General features: G+C 41.6%; 1 protein-coding gene across 1 annotated transcript in view; it reads left to right on the top strand.

Moving 5' to 3' along the window:
- Positions 1-23,800, top strand: part of LOC147456823 (uncharacterized) — a 132,616-nt gene extending 108,816 nt beyond the window's left edge. Inside the window, exon 3 of the transcript XR_015188036.1 lies at positions 20,304-23,800. The gene's annotated coding sequence lies outside the window, so the exon portion shown is untranslated. The remainder of the gene's footprint in view (positions 1-20,303) is intronic.
- Positions 23,801-24,048: the final 248 nt, after the last annotated feature.

Here is a 24,048-nt window from a genome sequence, read left to right as displayed (position 1 = left end):
TAGGTCATAAAATTGTCCTTTCAAGCATAAAATTCAATTGCTGTAAACTATCGCAATTATTTACTTTTTTTGCAAAATTGGCTTGAAAATCAACGTCATGCTTCACCTATCACTTGTACACATCTATCCCATGTCACATTTCAAATATGAGCCCAAAATGTCTAGAAAATCTCATATTTTATCAAAAAACGCATTAATTTTGAGTTATTTATCACTATTTTTTAAATCCAAAACCTCCCAAATCTCACAAAGAGGGTCTATAGAATTCTACTGTCATAATAATCAATATCTAATTCTCCTAAATGATTTTCTCATATTAAACTGATCATTTAATGTGAGGAAGGCCAGGGGAGAAAAAGCTAGAATATTGGTTAAGCTAGCAGACCGGCCACAGTAGGGATCCAAAGGAGGGAAAATAGGGATCCAAAGGAGGGAAAATAGGGATCCAAAGGGGGGGCCATCTGCAAAAGAGCCATGTGCAACAATGGGCTAAAAAGACCCTAAGGTTCAACCCATCAAGACTTCCAAAATACTAAGGTTCCAAAATTCAAAGGTTGTGTCCAAAGGTCAACCCTAGGGAAAATTGGATGCTTTGTGTGTGCCCTAAAAGTCTTTGCACATCCCTACATGAGAGGGGGCGAGCCCTAAAGGTAGGGGATGAGAGAGAAAGCCACACACACACACAGGCTCCCTTTACACAAAGGGAATGAGGGACACATGTCAGCTCCCTAGGCCAGATGCCCACAAGGTGTGCCCAATTTCTATTGGATGACCCTTGAAGTGGACCAATGAGAATTAAGCTAGAGTAAATCTAGTTTAATTAATTTAAAAACATCTAATAAAAGAAACCAATGAAAATTAAGTCTCCTAGAAGACTATTGGGCAGTCTCCCAAGGGGTCCAATGAGCATTCAGGAGCCCCATGGCTTGCCTGATTCCTATTGGCCAGGAGGCAAAGGGGTCCAATGAGAGTTTAGTTTAATTATTTAATTACCTAAAGCTCTCACAAAAGGGGAAAGGGGGACACATGTCAGAAGGCTATCACTTATGCTGCTTAATTGTAATTGGCTTGACTTGGGGAGGGCCAATGAGGCTTCAGCAAGAGCAATTAGCAAGAGGGCTCGCCCAAGAGAGAGAGGGGGCTGATTTTTGCAAGGCATTATCACACACACACTCACACAAGCTCATGTGTGAAGAAAGAGAAGACTATCTCTTCCCAAGCTTTAATGGAGAACTCATCACCTACTCCAAGCTTGTGAGATAGAAGCCTACATCAACACTCTCTTGGCATGTGGATGCAAATCCAACCAAGAGCCAAGCTTCAATGCATGCTTATCTCCTCTACCAAGCTAATTACTAAGCTAAGCTATGCTACATATGAGTGATTATGTGAGGAGATGTACATCTTTCTCGTAAGATACTTCTTCTTACTCTCAATCTACTCTCATACCCTGCTAGCTCTCACCATCTTCGAAGGTGTGTGAGGTCTTGGGTCTGAGAACGGGGATAATTCAAGTTGTGTTTGTTAAGTGTTTTGATTAGTGCATGAAGTTTCCATCTTCATTGCACTAGCTAGTCTTGAAGGAACACAAAGAATTGTATTGTACAATGTCTCTCTTGATGGGAGAAACCATAATACAAAGCCTTTTGGAGGGGGGACCGGCTCCATGAAAATCCGGTCCTCAATTGCTGTCAATAGCTTAATTTCTCTCTCTTTTGAAAGTATTGTCGATGCTATCTAACTAGGTGTTATTCTTTTTGTTGCTCTCTCCACCCAAGCACTCTTGTAATTCCCATTAGGAATCTATTCTAATGAAATGCCCACTATGTTCATGCTAATTTCCGCTACACATAAGTTATTAGGCCATTAAATGTTACATTGGTATCAGAGCTCAAGGTTTCTCTTTTCTTGCTCAAGAAGGGAGGTCCTCAAGATAGCTACAAATGGTTGGTATTATTAATTGCCTGTGAGTAAGTAGAATAGGGATTTTTCAGCCTTGCAGTGCGCCTGCCTTCGTGCAGTTAACGGGGCATCACCATCGAGAGCTATGGTCTTAATAGTGGAGTCCTACGGGGCTTGCCTACGGCTTAACCACTATTGAGCTATTAGAAGCTTGACAGGAGCCAGTGCTGTTTTGGTGTCGAAAGACTCTCTCTTCTATTCCTTGCAATTAATGGTATTCGAGCTGCGGGTATAGTAGCTTGAGTGCTTTTTCTAAAGGGGTAAAGAGGAGTAGCAACTAGGGCTTGAAGTGCCAAAGTACACCTAAAAAGTTTACACCTAAATGTTGTTAGAATGGCTGACAATAGTAAAGAGAGTGAAATTAATGCTGATAACTTTGATTTTGCTCATGAGCAAGCTACTAATGATGCTTCAATGCTTGTTAACTATCTTGTTTCTAGGCTTCAACAAGCCATGGGAAATCCATCTCTCCAAAGTGAAGTGCAACGGCAGCTCCGTGCTCACGGGATTCTCCAAGCTCATCACCATGACGAGAGAACACCTAGGAAGCCTCCTTGTGAGACTACCAAAAGAGGTCTCTCTCCGATTCGGGAAGAAGAAGAGAATCCATATGAAGGGCTCAAGAATTTACTTCTTGATGATGCATCTCCTTCCCAAAGGAGAACTCAAGAGCCTCCACCGAAGGAATGAGAAAGAAGCGAGTCTCCTGCCACCTCGGCGGAGATGGCTCCACGAAGACGGTGGGCTAAATGCTCTCCATCACCACCAAAGTGGAGAAGACCATCACACTCTTCTCCACGCCATAATTCAAAGAGGGATGACAAAAAGCAAGAGAAGAAAAAGGCGACAAAGAGGACACCCTCTTCTCCCTCTTCTTCATCCTCTTCCTCTTATGAAAGCTATGGTGAAGACGACAAAGATCAAGACAAGAAAAAGGTGAGAAAGAGGTCACCCTCTTCTCCACCTTCTTCCAATTCTTCACCTTCTGAAGAAAGTGATGGTGCAACCTTTGAACCATCAAAAAGAAGAGGCCATAGGAAATCCTATGCCGCATGGAAGAGGTCGTCCAAGTTGAAGAAATTCAAAGAGGGAGGGAAGAGCATCTCTTTCCTTACCTATGATGGTACCTTTGGTGCTACGGACAAAGTCTTGGCCTTTATCCAACAATTCGATGTGGCGTTTGGAGATGAGGGCTTCACGGAGTCCTCTAAGCTACGCCATGTAGCTATGCACTTTCAAAAGTCCGCTAGACAATGGTGGTCTAGCCTACGAGCCAACGGTGAAGCTCCACGAACATGGAAAGCTTTAAGAGATTCCATTATGAAGTAGTTTTTGGCCACGGATGCCAAAGACAAAGTACTCACCGAATGGCGAAGCTTAAAGCTCTCTCCCAATGAATCTATCCACAAATATGTAGACAAGTTTTGGGACCTACAACTCAAAGCCACTGTCTTCAAAAAGTTGGATTTTGGAGAGCAAAAGCAACAATTTTGTGCGGGCTTAACCGAAGAAATGGCGGAGTATGTCAACTCCCAAAGACCACCTACCATATCGGCAGTAATACAACACACTATGGTCGCCTCTCGAATCAATTTCCAAACGGGGGCAAAAAGAAATAATAAGCCCCCGGAAAAGAAGGGTTCCAATGAGCCTAAGGGGAAGGACAATGTCCAAAAGTCTCCTAAGGGCAACTCCAACAAAGCTAAAGAGAAGGGAGTTTACAAAGGTAAGAATAAACTCTCTCCTAAAGAGCTTGAGCGTTATCGTAAGGATAACCGGTGTTTCAAGTGCGGCGAACAAGGGCATGTGTACCGCGCTTGTCCCCAAAAGAATAACCGCCAAGATCCTCCTAGAGCTTCCTTGGTTGAAATCCAAGAGGAGGAGACTCACCAAACTCACCACAAAGGATCTCCTCTATGCCATGCTTGGGGAAAGGTAAGAGAATATGATGCTTTTATTCTCTTTGACCCTGGTTCTACTCACAATTTTATATCTATAGAGTTGGCCACCAAGCTAGGAATACAATCCTACGAGATGGGAGATGTCCTACCTATTGACAGTGCCTTCAAGGGGCAAGAAGCTTCAGTCACTCCCTTAATCGGGAAATTGAGGCTTCATGTCCAAGGCTATGTGGACAAAGAGGACTTCTTTATCTCTCCTCTTAAGCATGAGGATGTAATCCTATGGGCACCATGGTTTGACCGCCTGGCTACCGATGTTAAATTTCCTGAAAGGAGAATCTCCTTTAAGTTCAGGGAAAAAGACATGTATATAGATGCTAAGGAAATGGGTAACACCATCCCCATTGTACATACACCAGCTTTCAACAAGTCAATAAAGAGCTCTATTTCCGTGTACATGATTTTTGTTAAAGACTCTCAAAATGAACCTAATGCTTTAGCAAAAGAAAATAAAAGCAACCAAAAGGAATTAGAGTTATCCAATTTTCTCAAGGGGTTTCAAGATATTTTAATTGACGACATCCCTTGTGAGCTACCTCCTAAACGAGGTAATGATTACCATGCAATTGAACTTCTTCCAGGAAGTTCACCGCCTAATAAACCTCCTTATAGAGTTTCTCAAGCTCAACAAGAGGAGATTATGCGGCAAGTGCATGAGTTAGTTGAGAAGGGTATGGTTAGGCCAAGCTCATCTCCATTTTGCTCACCTGTGCTATTAGTGCAAAAGAAAGATGGCACATATCGTACGTGTGTCGACTATAGAGCACTGAGACAAGCTTTTCTATGCATGGGAACCCCCCATATATTTTTTCCCTTTTACCAAAATATTTCCTATTATATAAGTTACTTTTAATTTTTTCTTCCTTTTTCACAAACGTTTTAGCCTTTATTAAATAAATAAGACTTATGATAATCAATCACGATGTAGCATAAATAAGTAAGCTTTCTTTGTTGATCTCTCTTTTGACCTTAAATATTAAATATATATTTTTTAGTATTTTCTAATATATTTTTCATGTATGTATATTATTCCACCCTACCAAATATTTTATTCACTAGTTTTCATTTTCAAACCTCAACCCCACTTTCAAATTTCAATAATACCTCCATCTAGATGATTGCCAATCTTTTCAAAACTCTAGGTCATGTTTTCATACACATGAAGGAGCTTACACTTGAAGGCAAGAGAGAAGTCCACTCAAAGGGGGCCACCAAAAGACCTTTGCAGCCACAAATAATACATTATTTGGCTGAATTTTTGAAGTAAAGAAGAACCTCGAATCTGAAGGAGCGTTCAACATATAAGATGTAGCTCGTGATCTCAACTTTTAGCTCAAAATTTTTTAGAATTTTTGGAGTTATGAACACGGAGATATGATTTTTGTAGTGGACCCCAGTTTTCTCGTGTAATGGTGACACAGGCCATCCCCAATTTTCTTCCCTCTAGAATGGCTATGGTTCTACAAGTCTTCAAACATGATTACAAGAGACAAGGCTCTTTTAATGAGGTCTTGGCAAGTCTAGAGTGATTCTATCACCATTTTTGGAGGATCCATCCTCATCAACAACTATCCACCTTTGACAATCTCTCTTGTAAATTTCTTACCTCTCTCTTCTCTCCCTAATAAGCTTATGTCTAGCCAAAGCTAAACTATTGTAAATATCTCCTATCCTCTACATCCTACCCACATTCTCTCATCTTCTCTCTCTATTGACTTTGACATTTTAAATAATGAGGAGACAAGATGGGAGCCACAGTCACATGCACCCCATTTTCCTAGTCACCAAAGTGGGACACTCACCTCAAATAGAAATATTTATAAATCCTCCCCTCCTTCCCTATATAAGGAGGCCATGAGAGCTCACTTTGGGGGGGAGAGGACACACACACACACACACACACCCCTATCCATACACACTCTTGTGCTACATGCTTGTAGCATGAACCCTAATCACATAATCACAACACCATCATCATCACCATCACCATGCACAAAAGATGAGCACCACACCTCCACACCACTTGTAATTAAGGGTTGAAGGCACAATTTCAAGAAGAAGAAGGGTGGACACATTCATGATATTCCTCGCCATCAACTCCCATCTCTCCATTATGCCTCCTACGATCTTGTCCCCTTCTCATTTTCCTGCCATACGCTACCTATTGTATTCATCTTTTGCAAGCAATCAACACACTCCATCTTGGTGCCATACTTGTGTCGCTTTGGATACATCTCATTGTGAGTATGGTATATGCTTGTTGCTTGCCCTTTTTTTTTTCTGCTTATGTAAAGGTGTGCGGATTCGCCACCATACACACACACACACTCTCTCTCCCTCTCATATTCCTATCATCTTGCTACTTCCATCTTGAGGCGTGCGGATTCGCCACCTCTTGTATGATAAGTGAGCATACTCGCAAGTTTCCCATACCTCATTATCTTCCTTACTAACATGCATGAGTAGCGAGCCCATTCTCACTCACTCACCACTCCTCTCACCTTATTCTCCGACCACCCCATTTCACATTTGGGCGTGGATCTTGAAATTGTTTTCCATGGCATGCTTCATTGTGTATATGTATGCGTCCTAGCCACATATCTTGCTAGGTGGTGCCCCTATTGTGTATCCCCCATGATGAGGCCATTGTGCATAGTCTTGATGTAGAGGCTACCGGGTCTATTTTTTACTTCCGCCTCTCATTTGGTGCCCCCACGGAGGAGGGCTCTTGAAACCTTCAGTTTACAAGGCTGATGAGTGGCTTCTTGAATTCTCTAATTGGACCACTGAAGAGGAGGAGCCTCTCATTTGGTGCCCCTACGGACGAGTGGCTTCTTGAATTCTCTAATTGGACCACTGAAGAGGAGGAGCTTCAAGAAGGTTTGACTCAAGTCATCAAGACACTCTTGCCAGGGTGTTGTATTGTTAGCATAGAAGAGGTGGTAAGACCCTCTTTCCCTACTCAAATTGTTTACATTTCTCATCATCCCCGCAAGCGTAAAAGCAAGGCACAAGCTGCATCATGGTCACATTGTAGCCAAAAACCGCACCTTCGACATGAGTGCAACCCAAAGTGAAGAGAAGGCCATCATTTTCTCCCTCGACATCCGCACAGGCGTTCTCACATCAGTAGGCTTTCAAGTAGCACCAGGCTTCTCTACATCTACGTCCACATCTTTGCCACCTATTCCACCTACGCCCACAACAAGCCTTCACAACTTGAGGAAGCTACTACGAACACGTGGTTCCTCCCTCTCCCTTGCACCAAAAGATTGAAGGGTTTTCCAGCGCCGACAATCACCCCGTCTCATAAACAAAAGGGTAAATCCTCCGAAGTCTTTCTATACCTCACTCTCATCTCATGAGCTAGGAACTAGAAACAGCAGCATGGATTCTACGTCGTCTACCGAGTGACGTGGCGGAGCTTGTCATCGACAAGGTCTTTGACACTGGTTTTGCTTGGCGGAAAGACAAGACCCTCCACCTTCAAGGGGTGTTTCTTGTGAATCAAGGCTATGATGACGACTTTACAGCTTGCTATGTATCCATCCAACTTGGATTAATACAAGTGGTAAGACTCACCACCTACCTCATCACACCTGTGTATACACTAGATGGCACTCTATCTTGCAGGAAAGTGAAGTTTCTCAAAGAGAGAGAGTTCAAGCTTTTCGAAGAGCTTGCTAGAGGGGCAGTCCTAGAGCTAGAAGACGAAGACAACCTTGTCCTGTGGTACTATAAATTTGACCTCGACTACCAAGAGCTCTACACCTCCGACTATAACCTTCCACCACAAAGGAGAGAGCCTTTCCAAATTATCATGTGATGGACCCAGCACATCAACCTTTTGCAAGGAACCAAACTTATGCACCACAACGAATTCAATCAATCAAAGTAATCTTGGACCGCAAGATGTTTTATCAGCAGATCATTACAACCATGTTTGGTAGAGAACGACTGCAAGAGATAAACACCTCTTCTCTACCCTTTATCCTCCCTATGATTAATCATGAAGTGTCTTTTGATGTAGTTATTTTCATCCTTGTATAGTATGTTTTCCATCCACCGAGCACCCATGTATTGAATCTCTATAAAAAATAAAATTAAAAAAAAAAATCTAAGTCGATTTAATTTTCTCACTCTCACAATGGCAAGTGTAGCATTTCCAACATTTACTGGTAAGGTGGGTGAGGATGCTACAGACTTTCTAGACAACTTGGAAATAGCATGTGTCATCTCTGCGAGAGATGATGATGCTTCGCGCTTGCGCATCTTCCCACTTCTAATGAAGGTGGAGGCAAGATCATGGTACAATGCCTTGGCACAAGCAACCAAGGAACGGTGGGACTTATTAAGAGCAGCCTTTGTCAAGCGTTTTGGAGAGGGCACAATATCAGAGAAGCTATGGCAATTGTTGACAGAGTTGAAGCAGGGCAGTATGCTAGAATACGCATCATATGAGTCAAAGTTTGTAGATTTATGGGGGCGATGGGTTGCATCGCTAAGAGAGGATGAGGGGGCACCTGATTTCCTAAAGAAGGATCGGTTTGTGGCTGGGTTATGGCCAACTCTTAAAGAGAAGGTGAAGGGAAGGTTTCCTGCTATGTATGAGCTAGCAGTTGAAGTGGCCCGCCTTAAAGACAAGAAGTTGCGCCTACAAGCCAGGAATATCGATGAAGAGGAAGCCGTTAGGACCCGACCACCTCTAGCACCACCTACAACAGCCGCCCAGAGGATTCAACCACAAGAACCAATTGAAGATCAGCAAGACCTGCTCAATCGAATCACCAATCAACTTGAGAATCTCTCAGTCCATTTGATACAACAAGGGCATGCACACAATCGCAACCAAGAGCAAGGAAGAGGACAACGAAGGCAAAACCAAGAATACCACTGCTACAATTGTGGGGAGGATGGTCATGGCAAGTACTACTGTCCACACCCAAGGAGGCAAAATTTCAACAGAGGATCCAGGAAAAACCAGGTTTCACCACCGAGAGCAAGACCACCACCACTGAGGGCACCACAACAAGCACCATCCGTGCAAATCCTACAACCACCCATTCAACCACAACCATCACCACCACCACAACCTCTCATTCCACCCTTACCCCCACCACTAGTTGGCAATCAAACAGTAAGCGTCATCAGTCTTGAAGGTAAAGGAAAGGAGAAAGTGGAGGAGGATATCAAGGGAGTAGCAAAAGGTAAGACCAAGTTTAAAGGAGTAGATGCCATAGGGGTAAAACGCGCTAGGCAAGGTGAATCTTCCCAAAAGGAAGAAAAGATGAAGACTAAAGAGGAATCTAGCAAAAATCCGTCCAAGTCACGACGTAAAATTGACATTGTAGATTTCTCTTTGGGTGAATGTTCTAAACCATATGATTTGGTTCAAGATGTTTCTGTGCAGGGCCCAAAAATCACTTGGCCCCAGTTACTCCACCTAGCACCTAGGGTGAGGAGACAATGGACAAAGATGGTTAGCACGAGACGACCAAAGCCAAAGATAGCTGGGGCTATCTCTGGGAGGAATCTAGATGACATACTACCAGTCATGGATGCTTACATCAAAGGGCAACACATCTCCAATATCTACATCGATGGTGGTGCACAAATATGCGTCATGAGTGAAAAAATGATGCACCGTTTGGGTTTAGAGGTGAGTCGGCCGGCACCATGCCGAGACAAAATGGCAAATAATTTAAAAGTTTAATGTGTTGGTGTCATAAATGCAATTAGGATAAAGGCATTCAACACAGAGGTAGATGTGGACATCTTTGTCATGCCACACAAAGGGGAGGGCTATCCTATCATTCTAGGGAGGCCTTGGCTTATGGCTATGAGAGCTAAGAAGGACTAGGACACCGGCATAATCCAGATGAAGGATGCAAAAGGAAGGCCAATACTTTACGACATGAAGAAAGGTCGGCAATGCGACATGGATCTAGAAACCTCTATGGATGAGTTTTCTAGTGGTGACTCTTCAACCACTTCAGAGGAGGAGTCAACAGTGAGTGAAGAAAGTGACAGTAGCATTGAGGTGATGGGGATCATTCTCAAGATGGAGCAACTTGATGCCTCATCATCAAACCAAGGGGAGACACCAGGTATACAACCTCTGGTAGAAGCAAGTAAGCTACATCAAATGCTCTCTAGTGAGTTGTGTGGGAAGGAGCGTGAAGATTATATTACATTGTTCATTGATGAATATGATAAAATCACTAACATCACAGTAGTTCAACATCACATTAAGCTCAAGGAGGGAAGTAAACCTGTAGTGCAGAAGCTCCGGCGGCTAGGAGTAATTCAACAAGACGCCCTACTCAAAGAGGTGAGGAAATTGCTAGAAGCCAGTTTTATCTATCCTGTTGAAGACTCAGAGTGGGTTTCTCCAGTGGTAGTCACACCAAAGAAGAATGGTAAGTGGAGGGTTTGTGTTGATTACAAGCCTCTTAATGCAGCCACAAAGAGGGACCATTTTCCTCTTCCTTTTCAAGACAAAATACTCAATGAGGTAGTAGGACATGAGCGCTACACGGTATGTGATGGCTACTCAGGCTACTTCCAAATTAGCATCATTGAAGAAGATCAAAAGAAGACAACCTTCATCACATCATGGGGATGTTTTGCTTACAGAGTTATGCCTTTTGGTCTCACTAATGCTCCAGCCACTTTTCAACAATATGTGACATTTGTTTTTCAGCCATTCTTTGGAAAATCAATCCGTGTTTTTATTGATGACTTTTGTATCTATAGCTCTCGCTCTCTTCATTTGGAGAAAGTTTATGAAGGTCTAGCTAGGCTACAATCTTTGGGGGGCCAACTCAATGTGGAGAAATGCCACATTGGTGAAAGCAAGGTTACTCTTCTTGGCCATGTGATCTCGGCCAATGGCATTGAAGCTGACCCAAGCAAGGTTCAAGCCTTGTTGGCTTTGACCTCTCCCACCACAACAAAGCAGTGGGTCTCTTTTCTTCAAAAGGTAAGGTATTTGAGTAGGTTCATTCACTTGCTCTCCCAAGTGGTTCTCCCTTTACAACAAGTTACCCATCAAGAGATCTTCACTTGGAGTGAAGAAAATGAACAACAATTCAATGAGGTAAAACAAATTCTAGCTTCACTTCCCACCATAGCACCTCCAAAGTGGGACGAGCCTTTTTATGTAAACCCTAGTGTGGGCAATGACACACTTGGGGCTGTATTGATGCAAAAGGATCCTCTAACTTCGTTCATGCGTCCTATCTACTTCTCTAGTCGAATGATGACTCCATCAGAAAAGGGATACACGGCAGTGGAGCATATGGTGCTTGCATTAATGTTTGCTACCACCAAATTTCGCTCTTATTTATTTTCTAGACCATTCATAATCTTAACAATGGAAGAAGTATTTCCTTATGTAATGCAGCACATGGATGTTTCTTCTAGGATTTCCAAATGGCTCACAAGGCTGCAAGAGTTTGACTACACAATGCAAGTGGAGAACTCCACAAGGGCCAGTCTAGGAGGTATTCTCACTCATCGCCACTATGAAAAGAAGCTAAAGATAAAGCCAAATGATCAAGATATTACACCCGTACTGGAAGTCCCTAAGGTAGAGGAGGCTCACTCTCTTTTCTTTGATGGAACCTACAAGAGGAAAGTGGACAAAGCTGCAATAGGCATTGTCATCTTCAACGAGCAAGGGGATAAGGTTTTCTCCATTGGGAATCTCTTGGATTCTCACTCTAACAATGAGGCAGAATATGCAGCCTTAACTCTTGGGTTAGAGTGGTGTGTGACACAGGGCATTCAACAGTTAAATGTAGTTGGTGATGCCATGCTTTTAATAAAGCAAATACAAGGAACTTGGGCTTGTAAAAATCATAGCTTGCTGGGCCATGTGCGCAAAGTCAAGGAACTTTTAGGAAAATTTCAAGTTGTACAATTACATCATGTCCCTCGAGCAGAAAATCAAGAAGCAGATGCTCTAGCTAGAGAGAAGCTGCAAGATGTTTCAGTGGTGAGTGCTATCAAGTTGAAGCTGCCTCTCTTCCAAGGTAGCGATGCTATGCCTGACATCATGAGTTTCTTGGACACAGGAGAGTGTCGTAAGGATCTTACTAAGGGCCAAAATCAGTGGCTTATGCGCAAGGCAACAAAATACCGCCTTATCAATGACGACCTCTACTGCAAGGGTAAGGATCAAATTATTAGGCGTGTACCTCTCTCTAGAGAGATCACTGAAATCATTTCAAGTTGCCATGATGGTGTTTGCGGAGGACACTTTGCACTTGACATCACTAGTAGAAAGATTCTACAAGCCGGGTTTGTATGGCCTAGTCTACATAGGGATGTGCATCATTGGTGTAAAACATGCAAGGAATGTCAAAAGGTAGGGGATAGGAGACTCACATATGAGCCACAAACTCCTATAATCTCATATGGACCATTTGAGAAATGGGGAATTGATGCTATTGGGCCTTTGCCAAGGAGCCAATCAGGTAAATTTTATATCATCATGGGTGTGGACTACATGACCAGGTGGGCTGAAGCAGTTGCCACCACCCGGATTACAGCTAAGGAAGTGGCTAAGTTCGTATTTGAAAACATTTGTTTCCATTTTGGCACTCCTCTTGAAATAATTTTTGACAGGGGACCAGGTTTTAGGAGACCTTGTAGGAGAGCTAATGGAGAAGTTAGGTATCTCACGACGACACTCAACTCTCTACTACCCACAATGCAATGGTTTGGTGGAAAAGCTAAATGGTATGATCTGCAAGATCATCACTAAACATGTAAAAAATCACAAAAGTGATTGGGACAAGCATCTTATGGCTGCACTTTGGGCTTACGCACTTCATTTCGCACATCCCTTGGGTTCACACCATATCACTTGGTGTTTGGTAAGGAAGCCATTTTACCCATTGAAGTACAATTGGCTAGTCTCAGGGTGCTAGCTGGGCAGGTGGAACGTCCTAATGCTCATCTCCACAACCACATTCTTGATCTAGAGAGGCTTCAACTAGACAGAGAGGATGCTATCAACTATTATGCAGCACAGTCAGAGAAACGTCGACTTACCTTCAACAAGGGACTTAGGGCAAAAGGTCTCAAGAAAGGTATGTTGGTCCTACGGTATGATAATAGGTTTGACACTAGGAAGGATAAAAAGTTTTCACCCAGATGGGAGGGGCCATTTGTCATTAGAAAGCGCTACGCCAATGGCAGTCACCAATTGATGGATGCAGATGGTAGGCTCCACAAAACACGTGTCAATGGATGCAGGTTGAAGCAATACTTTTTGAGATTTGATCAAATACCTATGATGGAAATCCCCGAGGAGGGAGACTCCCGCACCTCAATTGAAGAAGAATCAAGTACAACGCTAGACGCATGAATACCTCTAGCCTTAGGGGAGGGCTAATGAGACAAGCTTTTCCATGCATGGGAACCCCCCATATATTTTTGCCCTTTTACCAAAATATTTCCTATTATATAAGTTACTTTTGATTTTTTCTTCCTTTTTCACAAACGTTTTAGCCTTTATTAAATAAATAAGACTTATGCTAATCAATCACGATGTAGCATAAATAAGTAAGCTTTCTTTGTTGATCTCTCTTTTGACCTTAAATATTAAATATATATTTTTTAGTATTTTCTAATATATTTTTCATGTATGTATATTATTCCACCCTACCAAATATTTTATTCACTAGTTTTCATTTTCAAACCTCAACCCCACTTTCAAATTTCAATAATACCTCCATCTAGATGATTGCCAATCTTTTCAAAACTCTAGGTCATGTTTTCATACACATGAAGGAGCTTACACTTGAAGGCAAGAGAGAAGTCCACTCAAAGGGGGCCACCAAAAGACCTTTGCAGCCACAAATAATACATTATTTGGCTGAATTTTTGAAGTAAAGAAGAACCTCGAATCTGAAGGAGCGTTCAACATATAAGATGTAGCTCGTGATCTCAACTTTTAGCTCAAAATGTTTTAGAATTTTTGGAGTTATGAACACGGAGATATGATTTTTGTAGTGGACCCCAGTTTTCTCGTGTAATGGTGACACAGGCCATCCCCAATTTTCTTCCCTCTAGAATGGCTATGGTTCTACAAGTCTTCAAACATGATTACAAGAGACAAGGCTCTTTTAATGAGGTCTTGGCAAGTCTAGAGTGATTCTATCACCATTTTTGGAGGATCCATCCTCATCAACAAATATCCACCTTTGACAATCTCTCTTGTAAATTTCTTACCTCTCTCTTCTCTCCCTAATAAGCTTATGTCTAGCCAAAGCTAGACTATTGTAAATATCTCCTATCCTCTACATCCTACCCACATTCTCTCATCTTCTCTCTCTATTGACTTTGGTATTTTAAATAATGAGGAGACAAGATGGGAGCCACAGTCACATGCACCCCATTTTCCTAGTCACCAAAGTGGGACACTCACCTCAAATAGAAATATTGATAAATCCTCCCCTCCTTCCCTATATAAGGAGGCCATGAGAGCTCACTTTGGGGGGGATAGGACACACACACACACACACACACCTATCCATACACACTCTTGTGCTACATGCTTGTAGCATGAACCCTAATCACATAATCACAACACCATCATCATCACCATCACCATGCACAAAAGATGAGCACCACACCTCCACACCACTTGTAATTAAGGGTTGAAGGCACAATTTCAAGAAGAAGAAGGGTGGACACACTCATGATATTCCTCGCCATCAACTCCCATCTCTCCATTATGCCTCCTACGATCTTGTCCCCTTCTCATTTTCCTGCCATACGCTACCTATTGTATTCATCTTTTGCAAGCAATCAACACACTCCATCTTGGTGCCATACTTTGTGTCGCTTTGGATACAGCTCATTGTGAGTATGGTATATGCTTGTTCCTTACCCTTTTTTTTTCTGCTTATGTAAAGGTGTGCGGATTCGCCACCATACACACACTCTCTCTCTCCCTCTCATATTCCTATCATCTTGCTACTTCCATCTTGAGGTGTGCGGATTTGCCACCTCTTGTATGATAAGTGAGCATACTCGCAAGTTTCCCCTACCTCATTATCTTCCTTACTAACATGCATGAGTAGCGAGCCCATTCTCACTCACTCACCACTCCTCTCACCTTATTCTCCGACCACCCCATTTCACATTTGGGCGTGGGTCTTGAAATTGTTTTCCATGGCATGCTTCATTGTGTATATGTATGCGTCCTAGCCGCATATCTTGCTAGGTGGTGCCCCTATTGTGTATCCCCCATGATGAGGCCATTGTGCATAGTCTTGGTGTAGAGGCCACCGGGTCTATTTTGCACTTCCGCCTCTCAGCACTAAATAGGATCACTATCAAGAATAGGTTTCCCGTTCCACGGGTAGAAGACCTATTTGATAAGCTACAAGGATCGACCTACTTCAGTAGGGTTGACCTAAAAAGTGGCTATCATCAAATAATGATAGTTGATCAAGACATTGTAAAGACCACATTTCGTACTACATTTGGTCTTTACGAATACATTGTCATGCCTTTTGGCTTGACCAATGTACCAGCCACATTCAACCGCTTGATGGAGAAGCTATTCAGGCCTCATCGAACCTTCACTGGAGTGTTCTTTGATGATATTATCATCTACTCTAATTCATTGGAGGAACACAAGCAACACCTCCAGGTAATATTTCAAGTTTTAAGAGAGAATAAACTTTATGTTAATTGAAAGAAAAGTGAATTTTTCTTGCAAGAGATTCAGTATTTAGGTCACATTATCTCTCAAGATGGCATCCAAATGGATCCATCCAAGTTAGAGGTAATAAAAGGGTGGCCTAAACCAAGGAATCTTCATGAACTAAGAAGCTTCATAGGTATGTGTGCATACTATAGAGGCTTCATAGAAAAGTTCTCACAAATTGCGGGACCATTACATGACCTAACAAAGAAAAGCGTTAGGTATACATGGTCTGCTAAGGAGAACAATGCTTTCGAAAAGCTTAAAGAAAAGCTTATCTCTCAACCTGTGCTTACACTACTGGATCTCTCAAAACCATTTGAGGTCCAATGCGATGCTTGTGGTGATTGCCTTGGAGCTATTTTGCTCCAAGAAGGGCATGCCATAGGCTATGAGAGTCGAAGGCTCGACCCTGTTGAGCAAGCTCTAGGCATATACGAAAAGGAACTCCTTGCAGTTCTACATGCCTTGGACTCATGGAAGCACTATTTATTGGGGACTCCTTTCATTCTGCAAACGGATCACCAAAGTCTTAAGTACTTCATGACGTAGACCAAGCTCTCCGACAAACAAATGAGGTGGGAAAATTTCCTTTCTCAATTTCATTTTCATATTGCTCACATTGCTGGCAAGCATAATCAAGTAGCTGATGCACTCTCAAGACGACCAAGAGTGAATGTGGTTTCCATAGCAACTCACAATGATCTATCTTCAATGATAGATGAGTATGCTATTGATCCCGATTTTAGAGATGTGATTTCAGCCCTTGCATTAGGGAAGAAAGAAGAACCATTTACATTACAAGATGGTTATCTTCTCTATGGAAATAGACTATACGTTACTAACTCACTACATGAGAAAGTAATGTATGAATCTCATGCTCCACCTTATGCGAGGCATAGAGGGATTTAGTCTACCTTAAAGGGAATTGAAACATATTTCTATTGGCCTACCATGAAAGTGAACATACAAGAGTATGTTTCCAAATGTGTGGTATGCCAAAAGACAAAATTTGATAGAGGGAAGCAACTTGGATTGCTTCAACCCTTGCCAATCCCTAATTCACCATGGGAGAGAATATCCATGGATTTTATCTTTGGATTGCCTAAGTCTATCCATGGGAATACGGGAATATGGACGATAGTAGACAGGTTTAGTAAACAAGCTCATTTTATACCTGTCAAAAAGACTATCAAAGCCCATCAAATGGCAACCCTCTTTATTTCACAAATTTTCAAGTACCATGGCTTGCCCATGTCCATAGTGTCGGATAGAGATCCTAGAATGACTAGTAATTTCTGGAAGGGTCTCTTTGAGAATTTAGGAACAAGGTTAAACTTCTCTTCGGCCTATCATCCACAAACTGATGGCCAAAGTGAAATAGCTAACCTAACCATTCTCGATCTACTAAAAGCCTATGTAACGGAAGTAGATCAAAGATCCCAATGGGAGAAGTACTTACCCTTAGAGGAGTATGCTTACAATAACAGTGTACATACTTCCACGGGAAAAGCACCTTTCGAGGTAATTGAGGGAAGATCAAAAAGTCCCTTGCTACTTAAGGTACATGGGAAGATCTTCGCTGCAGATGAGTATAGCCGAGACCTACAAGAATCTTTCCAAAAGATTAAGGATGCTATCTCTATCTCACAGCAAAGGTAAAAGGCTGCTACTGACAAGCACATAAGAGCCCAAGCCTTTAAAGAAAACGATTGGGTCTTGTTAAAGTTTCCCAAGGCTCGATTAAGGCACACAACGGGAAAGAATCCTACGGGTCACCAAAAGTACTATGCTAAACTAGCAAAAAGGTACTATGGTCCCTTTCAGATTCTTAGGCCAATCAATGAGATGGCCTATCAACTCAAGTTGCCCAATCATTGGCTCATACACAATGCTTTTCATGTGAGCCTATTAAAGCCTTACAAAGGAGAGCCACCTCAAGAACCAACTATTGAAGACCCACCGGAGATCGAGGACCAAGAAGAGGTGCTGCAGCCCGAGTCCATTCTCCGACATGAAGACAAGGTACTAAGAGGCGGTAAGACTATCTGACGATATCTTATTAAGTTTAAGAATTATCCTTTTGAAGATGCTAGATGGATGCAAGGCATACAATTAAAGGATAACCTAAACCTTGTCAATGCTTACAATGCTTCCCAAGAGTAATCAAATGTACAAAATGTTAAAAATGAACAAAATTTTTGTCTTATAAGACTCTCTTTTTCTTTATTTGTGCACAAAAATGAAGTAGTATGCATGCTTAGATCAAGTTTGCGGAGACGACATCTCCCAAACACCAAGTAGAGCTTGTCACTCTACTATGGAAGACTGATAGGACTAATGTGCAGACATGCTTGCGGCAGCCTCAGTTTCTCAAGCGCCAAATGGACTAGTCATCCATTGTGGAATGATGTCGTAGGGTAACATAGGGATCCTCTACCCGCTAAGAAAAGGACTCATGAACATGCTTTATCTTCTCTACACCATAGTGGAGGAGGACTATGATTTCAAGAGAGAGGTAATGTCATAATAATCAATATCTAATTCTCCTAAATGATTTTCTCATATTAAACTCATCATTTAATGTGGGGAAGGCCAGGGGAGAAAAAGCTAGAATATTGGTTCAGCTAGCAGACCGGCCACAGTAGGGATCCAAAGGAGGGAAAATAGGGATCCAAAGGGGGGGCCATGCAAAAGAGCCATGTGCAATAGTGGGCTAAAAGGACCCTAAGGTTCAGCCCATTAAGACTTCCAAAATGCTAAGGTTCCAAAATTCAAAGGTTGTGTCCAAAGGTCAACCCTAGGGAAAATTGGATGCTTTGTGTGTGCCCTAAAAGTCTTTGCACATCCCTACATGAGAGGGGGCGAGCCCTAAAGGTAGGGGATGAGAGAGAAAGCCACACACACACACACACACACAAGCTCCCTTTACACAAAGGAAATGAGGGACACATGTCAGCTCCCTAGGCCAGATGCCCACAAGGTGTGCCCAATTTCTATTGGATGACCCTTGAAGTGGACCAATGAGAATTAAGATAGAGTAAATCTAGTTTAATTAATTTAAAGACATTTAATAAAAGAAACCAATGAGAATTAAGTCTCCTAAAAGACTATTGGACAGTCTCCCAAGGGGTCCAATGAGCATTCAGGAGCCCCATGGCTTGCCTGATTCCTATTGGCCAGGAGGCAAAGGGGTCCAATGAGAGTTTAGTATAATTATTTAATTACCTCAATCTCTCACAAAAGGGGAAAGGGGGACACATGTCAGAAGGCTATCACTTATGTTGCTTAATTGTAATTGGCTTGACTTGGGGAGGGCCAATGAGGCTTCAGCAAGAGCAATTAGCAAGAGGGCTCGCCCAAGAGAGAGAGAGGGGGCTGATTTTTGCAAGGCATTATCACACACACACTCACACAAGCTCATGTGTGAAGAAAGAGAAGACTATCTCTTCCCAAGCTTTAATGGAGAACTCATCACCTACTCCAAGCTTGTGAGATAGAAGCCTACATCAACACTCTCTTGGCATGTGGATGCAAATCCAACCAAGAGCCAAGCTTCAATGCATGCTCATCTCCTCTACCAAGCTAATTACTAAGCTAAGCTATGCTACATATGAGTGATTATGTGAGGAGATGTACATCTTTCTCGTAAGATACTCCTTCTTCCTCTCAATCTACTCTCATACCATGCTAGCTCTCACCATCTTCGAAGGTGTGTGAGGTCTTGGGTCTGAGAACGGGGATAATTCAAGTTGTGTTTGTTAAGTGTTTTGCTTAGTGCATGAAGTTTCCATCTTCATTGCACTAGCTAGTCTTGAAGGAACACAAAGAATTGTATTGTACAATGTCTCTCTTGATGGGAGAAACCATAATACAAAGCCTTTTGGAGGGGCGACCGGCTCCATGAAAATCCAGTCCTCAACTGTTGTCAATAGCTTAATTTCTCTCTCTTTTGAAAGTATTGTTGATGCTATCTAACTAGGTGTTATGCTTTTTGTTGCTCTCTCCAGCCAAGCACTCTTGTAATTCTCATTAGGAATCTATACTAATGAAATGCCCACTATGTTCATGCTAATTTCCGCTACACATAAGTTATTAGGCCATTAAATGTTACATCTACAATCAATTTGCAAGAAAAAATATTCAAATTGATAAAAATGTTAATAATTGCAATTATTTATATGTTTACCAGAATGAACACATATTTCATCTTTGACCTTATGGGACCAAAGTACATAATGTGACAAGCCCACCAATCAATTTTGATCACATTTGAATCTAAAAAACTTAAAATCCCTTCATATCTACTGTTTCGCAGTTTGAAGACTAAATCTAGTACCATTTCCACCATGTACACTCAAATGAGCTCACACTTCACTCATAGTATCTAAATCACATGTTCTTCAAGTCTATGAAGTCAAAAGTGCAAAAATATGGAAAAAATCCCCTACTGTAAATAATTGTGACTATTTAATTTTCTTCTAATTTTGGCCTGGATTGAATGATTTTGATCTACGTATGTTTTTATGCATCTATGCATGCTCCAAAATTGGTTTGAAGCAAAAAGGACATCATTTGCCAGCAATTCAAGCACAGGGCATGTTAGAGCGAAATTTGTGGAGTTTTCTAACTTTGAAATTGTATTCTCCTAATAGGTGCATGCAAGATGTTGAGAAAGCAAAGAAGAGAAAGACCCAAAAAGAAAAGCTGCAAGAGTTGTCACCATATCTGTTGGAGCCCAGTTTTGTGAAAACGGCCAAACTCACCTACCTATCAAAAGGACAACTTGAGGAGCACAACACCACAGTCTTCACTGGAAGATTCAAAAGTGAAGATGAAAATAGGGTAGAGTTGCAAATGCTACCTAAATAAGTCTATGATGTAGCAACTAAGCCAGAAACAAAAGAAGCCAGCAGGAGGTTGGGACTTCGAGAGTTTTATGATCAAGAACCATGTGGAGTAGACTTCCAAAGGGCTTACAAACTACTGTCCACGATTAAAGAGGATGGATCTGCCTGGATCATAGATAAAAAAGGACATAAAATTGAATTAGTCATCAACAAAGACATAGTGACTGAAGCACTAAAGCTTCCCACTAAAGGTATGGCAATGAGAGCCAGAGATAGGAAATAGCTGGACCATTTACAAAGAGTACAACTACCGCCACCTTCTCCGACCTTATACTAAAGGAAGTAGAGGATCCCGCCCATCTATATCACCAACACTTCCACTTCCTTGCCAAGAAACCACCAAGGTACACTACTCCAAATCATGTTGTTGCAACCACCTCTACGTAGGTATTGAAGACATCAACTAGACAATCAATAGATCATGAGCAGTATGTTCTTACAACACTCAAGAGCACAAATAAGGAAGGAAAAGTAACATACTTGGGAGCTCCAGAATTTTTGACCCAAATTGCATACCATGCCATTGGGATGGCTGATAACTTGCCGCCAACCCCGAATTAGAACACATGGATAATCATAGCTCAACCCTCTCCATGATCCATTAGATCAAAGCAAAAAGGGATTTATAAATCAAATAAAGAGTCAGCGAAAAGCTCACCTAAAACTATAGCAGTGAAGAAAGTTTAGATAATGAGTAAAAAAGGGCAAGGAGAGAAGAGATGAAAAGAAAGGCAGTGGCCGCCCATCCGGAAGAACCTCAACAGAAAAAGGCAAGGTTCAAAAGAGAAAAATAAGCTTATGAACGAAGTCAACAAGCTGAAGGATAGAATCCAAATTTATGGAGTCTAAGGAAAGTCAAGGGTCCTAGAACCAAAAACCCTAAGAAGAAGATGCAAGAAGATCCTAAGGACGTGCTAGAAAGGATGTATGAGAAAGCCGAAGCCCTGAAGATACAAGAGGCTTTAGAAGCTAAAAGAAAAGCCAAAGAAGAGTCAGTTGCTGAATAACCACAGCAAGCAAAAGTTGGGAAACCAAGTGAACCACAACAGGAACAGGGGGAGATGCCTCAAGACCGCCCTCACCCAATACCGTCCAAGAAGATCAACCTTTTCCTAGTCCAAGCCCTTCATCAACTAACCAATCAGATGAAGGTGGGGAATTAAAAGAAGATGATAAAAAAGAGGAGGAAGCCAATCAAGAACAACCCAAGGAAACAACCAAAGATGAGGTTGGATTTGTAAAGAGCCTCAAACAAAATCCGAAGAGTGGGAAACAATGAGTGAAGTTATCATCCAAGTTAATGAATATGCAAATCAGATGCAGCTAATGACGGAGAAAATGCAAATAGAAGCTCTTAGTCGCAGTACTAAAGCTCGAGAACTTGAGCATGTGATTGATGATCTCCAAGGCGAGAGCATCAATCACATTTTCAAGTTCTCCAAGGTGAGCTTGAAGACAAGATGAATATATTTGACAATCTTCAAGGTCAAGCTCAAGAAAAAAGCTGAACAACACCAAAGCATCAAGGAAAAGTAAAAAAAGGAAATGGAAGAATTAGGGGAACTCCTCACAAAGTTATTAGATCCTGTAAAAGCAAGGATCAACAACTGAAGAAAGTAAAAAATGAACTTATGAGCACTGTTCAATCAATAGAAAAGCTCCAAGTACAATTGAATGTAGCAAATAGCTCTTTGCAATACTCAAAGCAGATAATCAATGACCAAGCAGCATTTCTAAATCAAATAAGGGAAAACCCAGTAGTAGCTTCACTCAAGGGGACTAATGAAGTTTACAAGACTTTAGAAAAGAGAAACAAAGACTTGGAACTTGAGTTGAAGTTGGAACAAGAACAAATCACCCTAATGCGTATGCAAAGGGAAGAGCAATTTCTTAAATAGATAGAGGAATTAAAGAAAGCCAATCAATTGATGAGAGAAGGGAATGTGGAAACTCAAGACGAGGCAGGTACATCTCAATAGCCGAATCTAGAGATACCATCAATCTCCTTTGTAGAAATGGAAATACAACCAACTGAAGGGCATACATAAAGTTCTGAATTCTAGGTACCAATCACACACGAGGAACAAGTGCCAATGGTCAAGCTCTCTAAAGCTGAAGAAGATGCACTTAAAGAGAAGATTATTCAAGAAGTGGATGTTGAATGGAAAGCAGCTATGGACTAGGAGTTGAGGGTTTTTCACTTTGTCAATGTAACTCAACTCACTCCCAATCATGCAATTCTTAGTGGCATCAACAGTCGCTGCCTTACCCTTTGATAAAGGTGTAGCTATTGCAAGTAAAAGAAAGACTACAAGGATATGCAAGAAGAGAGGTCAGATGCTCTCCACCCCACATTGAGTAAAAATTGGCTCAACAAAAACTCAAGGTATCTCATCTTGTTTACAAGGGCACTGGAATCAATACACAAGGACCCAATATTCTGTACTATATCAAGGGTAAGGACATGGCAAGCACATGAAGCACTAAAGAAGAAATAACGACTTGGCTTAACTACCTGAAACTTCCAAGTCCAAAGCAAGGACCGACAATTGAACAACACATGGTGAAAATCCTAACAGGCGCTATGAACTTCTTCAAGAGCCTCCCTAACCTCTCGTGTGCAATGCTATTTCAAATTTCCAGAATGTTGCTCACATGTATCCAAGTTTTTCATGAGACTCAACAAGTAGGAGTCCCATGGATGTCCTTTTTAGAAGGTAAACAAGGCTTATACTATGATTTGACTGGTCAATCTTCATAAGAATTCCTTTATAGCTTCTATGCCAGATGCATGTTCATGCCATCAAGCAATATGTTGGCATTCAAAGAATCTTTTTACGTCGAGTTCTTTATATGGTGTACAAAGATTTTTGCACCAGCAATCAACAATTTAATAGCAACGTTCGTTGGAAATGCAACCATAGAACTAAAGAATAAAGTTACTATTGATTTTTTGCAAGTCCCTGAGAAAGAACGATGCATCCGATATCAAAAATCGCTTCGAGTACTTAAAGACTTCCTCGCCAGCCGTCAACCCGAAGACTAATTCAGTCCATGAAACTGTGTCAAGGGACGACACAGTTGAGGAGGGGGAGAATGTTAGCAACAGGCTAACCCATGTAACATTTTTTGGGAACTTCATTGTAAAAACACTTATTCTTTTGATAAATCAGGAATATTGTAACTCCTATTTGATGAATGGATATTATAATCTAGGATTCGGATCTATAAGCTTCCAGATTTTATAAATGTATCCTTAGTTAGAGCTCCCAGATGATTAGTTTTTGACCAAAGAAACCTTGGCTAACGTATAAAAGAAAATTTTGTAAAGTTATTATTAAGTTTTTAGATAAGAAATACACAGCGTGAGCTTACAACGCTCACTTCTCTCCTTCTCCTGCTTCTATCTCCCTTGTCGGTTGTCACATTGTAGTGACTTCTATTGCGTTGCAACCACAGGTAAGAGCTCCACGCATTGACATAAACATAT

Source organism: Adiantum capillus-veneris, chromosome 5, assembly GCF_014529385.1.
Source record: "Adiantum capillus-veneris isolate H3 chromosome 5, ASM1452938v2, whole genome shotgun sequence".
Classification (NCBI taxonomy): domain Eukaryota; kingdom Viridiplantae; phylum Streptophyta; class Polypodiopsida; order Polypodiales; family Pteridaceae; genus Adiantum; species Adiantum capillus-veneris.
This window is presented reverse-complemented; position numbering and strand designations above follow the sequence as displayed.